At 43.6% G+C, this 7,500-nt stretch overlaps 1 pseudogene across 1 annotated transcript in view; it reads right to left on the reverse strand.

Annotated features, from left to right (window-relative positions):
* Positions 1–2,880: 2,880 nt before the first annotated feature.
* LOC308168406 (peroxisomal acyl-coenzyme A oxidase 3-like) overlaps positions 2,881–7,500 on the reverse strand; it is a 27,527-nt pseudogene continuing 22,907 nt past the window's right edge. Inside the window, exon 17 of the transcript XR_013938051.1 lies at positions 2,881–3,750. The product of XR_013938051.1 is annotated as a peroxisomal acyl-coenzyme A oxidase 3-like (transcript). The remainder of the gene's footprint in view (positions 3,751–7,500) is intronic.

The following is a 7,500-nucleotide window of genomic DNA, read 5'->3' on the forward strand; positions in this document are numbered from 1 at the left end:
ACAGTGTTGCTTCTGAATATCATAGTCCAATCAGCTAGTGTTCTGTGGAGTATATCATAGTCCAATCAGCTAGTGTTCTGTGGAGTATGTTCCAATCAGCTTCAAGTCCCGCCCCTTTCGGGGCAACTTTCAGTCTACTCGAAATTGCACTAGGCTGTTCTCGTAGACTTGCATGTAAAATCTATTTTGGTAACTTCAGGCCATTCGGTCAATTGTCTATGGGGTTTTGGGACATGCACAAAGAATCGTACGTGCTTACGTCATGTCCGGCGTAGCTTCGTTCACCTGCTTTACCATCGCTAAGGCGGCTAGTAATGTGATGTAATGGGAAAATCGTATAACCGAGGATTTAGGAGGATTTCTTTCTGTAAACAAATTGAACAAATGGATTAGAAGGAGGCATCTTTTGTTCCCAACTTGAGGATATTACAACTGGACCTATTACCGAAGTCAAACTTCATTTGTGGTCGCAATCTCCGCACCGGCTGTGTTTAGCCTGCTACTGTTGGTGTTTTGCGAAGCCAGAATACACAAACTCGACCTGAAGGTAAGAGAGTCAGCTAAGATAAAAGCTACTTCAAACATTTAGTAATATCGTCAGCATGGTACGTTTTCTATTGTCGTCTTTTAGCTTGTTTGTTTATGTATTCAGCACACGCACACACACACACACACACACACACACACACACACACGCGCGCGCACACACACACACACACACACACACACACACACACACACACACACACTCACACACTCACACACTCACTAGAGGGGATGAAGAGGTCTGTACAGGGGGGTAGGGGGGATGAAGAGGTCTGTACAGGGGGGTAGAGGGGATAAAGAGGTCTGTACAGGGGGGTAGAGGGGATGAAGAGGTCTGTACAGGGGGGTAGAGGGGATGAAGAGGTCTGTAGAGGAGGGTAGAGGGGATGGAGAGGTCTGTACAGGGGGTAGAGGGGATGGAGAGGTCTGTAGAGGTGGGTAGAGGGGATGTAGAGGTGGGTAGAGGTGATGAAGAGGTCTGTAGAGGTGGGTAGAGGGGATGAAGAGGTCTGTACAGGGGGATAGAGGGGATGAAGAGGTCTGTAGAGGTGGGTAGAGGGGATGAAGAGGTCTGTACAGGGGGGTAGAGGGGATGGCGAGGTCTGTACAGGGGGGTAGAGCTATTCTCATGCTAAAATCGACTGTAAATCCAGATTTTAAAGTTGATATTCTTCCCCGTGGAGCATGCCCCCATAACCTGTGCCCCACCCAAAATGTTTAGCACCAGCCGCCACTGGTAAAACAAGTCCTTGTTGATGGGAAGTCTGGGTGTATGTAAACCTCAGACTTCAACTAAACCCCTCAAAATAAGTTCGGAAACGTTATTTCGGTCGTTTATTCCTCCCCTTTAGTAATACCAATTGGTATTGTATTTTATATCGTTGGTAAGCCTGATTAGTCACCTTTACAACGAGGTACAACTTGTAAGGATCATGCATCCGTGGAATGAGCAACACAGCTAAACGTGTGGGTAGCGGCACAAACATATTTGCCAAAATCCCCTGCAATATTCTTCTGTTGGTATTCACTCTCGTTTTGAGTTGCTTGGTGGATTGGATGATTGCACTCTCCCACAGTAATAAGGAGAAAACAACACATATTGGCCATTTTTACACTTAATTCATTTTACACTGTCAGGGACCTCAGTAGCGTGTGGAAGATCCATACGCAGTCACAACAGCTTGGCACCTCCTCCTCATGCTGGTCATTCCTCAACCAGGATTTGCCGCAAGTCAGCCAACATGGTTGCGTTGGTCACTCTGGCACGTACAGCACACCCAAGCTGATCCCACAAGTGTTCAATTGGGTTGAGGTCTGGACTCACGGCGAGCGTTGTCATCCTGGAGGATGGAGTTAGGTCCCAGATTCTGGAGATATGGGATCGCCACTGGCCCCAGAATATCATTCCTGTCAATTAGGTGCCAATCAGGTATCAGTCACACACCTGTGACTGACATACACCTGCCAGCACTTGAAGCTCAAAACGAGAGTGAATACCAACAGAAGAATATTGCAGGGGATTTTGGCAAGAAAAATGGGGTCGCTACCCACATGGGTAGCTGTGTTACTAATTCCACGAATGGATGATCCTTACAAGTTGTACCTCGTTGTAAAGGTGACTAATCAGGCTTTCCAACGATATAAAATACAATACCCATTGGTATTATTAAAGGGGAGGAAGAATCGACTGAAATAACGTTTCCAACCTTTTGTGGAGGGGTTTATATATTGTATATTATATTTTTGGCCATCAATCCACACACAATATCCCATAATGACAAACCGGGATGTCACCACCAACTCACCAAATTTCATAATTTTCGCTTAATCCTGACAAACCATAAAACATAAACGTCCATAACATGAGGCACCACTCTTCTTCATGAGGGATGGTGTGGAAACTGCATTGTATATGCATATAAGTGCTGGATGTATGTATGTGCTGGATTTGCCATATTTGTATATGTGCTGGATTTGCCATATTTGCCATATTTGTCATAGAAAAGGGTCTAAATACTTATGTAAATAAGCAATTTTTAAATTTCAAAAAAAATAAAAAATGTTTTAGCTGAATCATTATGAGGTATTGCGTGATGGCAAAATATATATTTTTTATCCATTTTAAATTGAGTCACAACAAAACAAAATCACACAACAAAACATGGAAAAAGTGAAGGGGTCAGAATACTTTCCGAAGCCACTGTGCTATGGTTATGGTTAGGGTTAGGGTTAGGGTTAGGGTTAGGGTTAGGGCATTCACTGAAACAACAGTCTGACAATGCAAAGAACGTAGCCTACTGTAGGGAATCTTATTTTACAAACCTTTATTCCGTTTTTATTTTTTACAAAATGTTATTTGGCAATCAAAATAGGCACTACAATATATCACATATCTTACAGTTACAATAATTGTCACAATAATTATCTATAAAACATAGTGACTACAATTAACTGTATGTAGTGTACAGTAGGTAGCTGATTTCATATCAGTAGATCAATTGGAATATTATTATAATATATTAGTCATAATAGTGAGCATAGCCCATTAATAGACCCATGTCTATGACGTCTGATACAATTTGACGATGTGAAATGTGTCGTTTGGTCCAATTTGCAGAATAGAACATTTTAAAGGTCAATTGTGGTTATTCAGTTCTCTTTGCTAACCTGCACGTCTGTGAACAGAACAGGGTTAAGGCATCCACCTTTCTGTCTGACGATCTTCTGGGCATTTCCCTGAATTGGCACAACACATTTCCAACAATTACCCAAATGTCTACATATGAAATCTATAATAATCTAGGTCTTGAGGACGGACACTCTCTGCAGTATAAACAAACAGTAGTTCTTGTATGCCTGCATAGCTGCACATCATATTTCAATAACATATTTGATATTTTAAGTATTTTACAGTGATAGTAATCGTATTAGTGTGACCTCCACCATACAGCTCTCCTTTCAGAGAAGCAGTCATGAAGGACGTCAATCTTAGGGACGTTGTAATGTCTTCTGAGCTGAGGGACTTGGTGGTGGAAGCGTTCCAGAACCTCACAGCGTTCCAGAATCTTACAGTGTTCCAGAACCTTACAGCTTGGCCCGTAGGGAACCCACCACGGGTTTGTCGGAGCAGAACTCGGCCCACCAGGCTGGCCGCTCTAGAACCTTGTTCCCCTGCATCACCGTGGACCACAGGTTCTTATACAGCTGGAACACAAGAGGAAGAAGAAGGGATCAGGGGATGAACAGAGGAGAGAGAGAAAGAGAGAGAGAGAGGGTGAAAGAGAGAAGGAGGAGAGATAGATAAAGAGAGAGATAGACTAGTACCCTGACTGTGCGTGCAGTCTGTCATAGTACAGTATGTCAGTCTGTCATAGTACAGTATGTCAGTCTGACCTCTGACCTCCATCTCATCTCCTCACGTTTCTACAGAATTAATCACAACCCATTAGAGTTGGTCGGTTTTATGGTTAAACCGTAACAGTTTGTCAATACCGTCATAAAATTGTCATAAATAGTTCTATATTGTATATATGTTGTCCAGCAACACCGTCTGTGTGGTTGAAGACGCTATTAGACCTCTGCATCTCATCCAGAATGCTGCTGCCCGGCTGGTATTCAACCTCCCCAAATACTCGCATGTCACCCCTCTCCTTCGCACCCTGCACTGGCTCCCGATAGCAGCTCGCATCAGATTCAAGACCCTGGTGCTTGCATACCAGGCAGCTAAAGGGACAGCCCCTGCCTACCTGAAGGAAATGGTAACCCCCCAGACCCCTGCCCGCTCACTCCGTTCCTCCACCTCGGCTGGCCGACTGGCCCCACCTCCTCTACACAGCAGTCGGGCTGCCCGATCACGTCTCTTCACAACACTGGCTCCCCGCTGGTGGAATGAGCTCCCCACGGCTGTCAGAACGGCAGAGTCACTACCCATCTTCCGTCGTAGACTGAAGACCCATCTCTTCAGGTTACATCTTAACTGCTCCTCCTGAGACATCTTCTGACCCTCACCACTACGTCTCCTAAAGACACCCGCTTTCCCCTCTACTGTGTCCCTAAGAACTTCTATTGCCCCCCTTGTACTGTTTCTCAGTTTCTCCAGTAATATAAAAAAATAAAAAAAATAAAAAAAAGTTTTAGTAGAAGGCGATAATAGGGAGAAGGTTTTTCCTTCTATCAGTGGCCCCGGGCCCGAGCTAGAGTACTCTTCCTGCAACGAATAGTGGACTGCTGATTCACATGCTTAGTATTAAAATGTATTGATTGTAAGTCGCTTTGGAATAAGGCGTCTGCTAAATGCCAAAAATGTAAATGTATGAAAGTGATGACAGAACTAGTGATGCTCCGATCTGATCGGCGCTGATCGGTATCGGCCGATATGGCCTTGATCGGTTTTGATCGGAGTTCTCAAAACGGCCGATCAAACCCGACCGATCAGTTTATAAAATGGCGTCGCCAGTCTGGAAATATTACACCGTGTCGGAAAGAGACAACAAATATGCCGTTTGTAATGCCTGTTCAAAAGAAATACCTCGGGGAGGAACGGACGCAAGGTCTTTCAATACAACGAATATAATACGGCATTTGAAGGCTTGTCACACGAAGGAATATAACGAGTTTAATACATTGGCGAGCACTAAGGCCAGAGAGAAAGAGTCGTCGAAAGAACGTTCGATACCACTCACTCAGCTTACTGTTACCGAGACATTGCAACGACAGCAACCATACGGCAACGACCACAAGAAACGAAAGGAAATAAATGCGAAAGTAATAGAATTCATATGCCTTGATCAGCAGCCCCTGTCTGTTGTGGAAGACGCCGGGTTCAAACGCCTTGTTTCCTGCCTGGATCCACGCTATACGCTGCCGGGGCGAAAATATTTCACTGATGTTTGCCTGACGGAATTATATAACACTGTCTACACATACATCGGGAACTGACTGGCTGTCTACACATACATCGGGAACTGACTGGAAACAGTATTTATTTTATATTTGGCTATAGCCTGTTTATGTTGCACTTTAGTTTGGGTATGTTTATTGTTCCTCAGGAAATGTTTATTGTTTATTGTTCCTCAGGAAAGCTACAGTATAAGCTCCAAGTTCTCTAAGAGCCCCTAGTTCCTCTCATTCGAGTGGAATGGTGCACATTTGATGTGACAGTGTACATTTTATTTATTATGATTTTTATTTTCACATTTTATTTATTATGATTTGTATGTTCCTGAAGTAAGCTACAGGTGGTTGTGAATTCAATAAAACAGATGGTTGTCAATTCATGATACTTTCTCATCTCCTAATTTCATTTGAATACTTAATATACAATATCAATGGTGTTAAGAATAATTAAAAACATAATTAATGCTACACAATAAATTGAATGAATGAATGAATGAATGGTCTTTATTGTCATTGCTACAGTACAGGTACCAAACAACGAAATTTAGGAGGGGTGGCTCCCCTGGTGCTAGGAAAGAAGAAAAAAAAAAAAAAAGCTTCAATTGCCATTTTCGACGCTGTGATCGGTGATCGGTGATATCGGATCGGCAGATCACTGGTTCCAGTGATCGGTGATCGGTGATCGGCACCAAAAACCCTGATCGGAGCATCTCTAGACAGAACTTTTTGTAAACAAAGTCATTTGTCAAATAAATAACCTGTCAAAGGTCCCTCCACTTCCTCTTCCATTCACACGTGAATTCCGCTCCATATCGCGCGTCTGTTTATAACTGTCAACAAACTTTTCAAACGTAACCTTCTAGCTATGTTCTGTCAGTGGTGTGCCGTCAGGGCCAGCAAGGCCTTCTCTGCTGGCCTAAACATCATCAGAATATACATTTAATTTTTATTTTTATTTTCTACAAATATGTAGAAAATTGTTCCCGTAGTCTATTCTCTTCATTTCATAGCTTTCCTCTTGGTTGCGCTGCTTCCAGACATTTGGAGGGCTGGCCTTTAGCTTTTATCCAATCAAATTCAGCCATAATGTGTTGCCAGGGTACCAAGAAATCTGCCCGCCTGCAGATTCAACAGTGGCGCGAGTACAGATTGTAATTTAAAGTGAGCGAGAAAAGAGCTGTGGCGTGCCGTGGTCAGTTCTCGAGTTGGCAGCAAATCCAAGCAAATCCGACGAAGGGGCCTTCTGGATGGCGGAGCACCTGATCAGCCCCTTCACGTCTTTTGATTGGATACAAACTATTGGGAGGCGGAGCTAACACACTGAAACTTGATCTCGCTAATTTGTGTAGATGGAAGGTGTTGTTCTACAAGCCGAACCCCGATGTTAGCGACGATATCCATGTAAAAGGACTTATTGGTGGAACTGATCAACTGTACAACAGAGTCATTGAAGTCTTCTTGAGGAAAGAAAGGAGGATGGATTTTGTGTTCAAATAATCAGTTGTTTTGGTGAGTACAAAGCATTTAATGTTTTCTGCAAGAGATGTAGACATACGGAGCGACCCTGGGGTCCATAGAGATATGTGTGTTGTGTTGCCTGGCTCAGTTGTGTGAGTAAGTGGGGCTTCAATGCGATCTTCTAACCACTTCCCGGGCTGCTACCATGGAAAACGACACACCCCCGTGACCGTATGAACACGAGGAAGATAACCATCCTTAAATGGAACCTCGAAACGATTCTCCTATCGAGATCGACAGACCGCAGTCTGGAAAATTTCGGGAAATAACTGACGCTTTCGTTTTCATGCAATGAATTGAATACACCCAGACAAGGTGCCGCTATAATAACAATGGCAACGCCCGGTTATACTGCGTTTCTGTCTAAATGTATAGTTTCTAGAGCCATGGCGTCATAATGATGGTATTAAGAGGTGGAATAATTCAGGTAGGACATCACTGAAGGCCTAGGTGTGAAATGCACCGCCCGCCACTGTGTTCTGTACATTGTAATTCTCTCCCATCTATGAGAGACATTGGATGACCATTTTGTCCTGTTGT

The sequence above is a fragment of the Nansenia antarctica genome, assembly GCF_963989245.1.
Source record: "Nansenia antarctica genome assembly, chromosome: 12".
Classification (NCBI taxonomy): Eukaryota; Metazoa; Chordata; class Actinopteri; order Argentiniformes; family Microstomatidae; genus Nansenia; species Nansenia antarctica.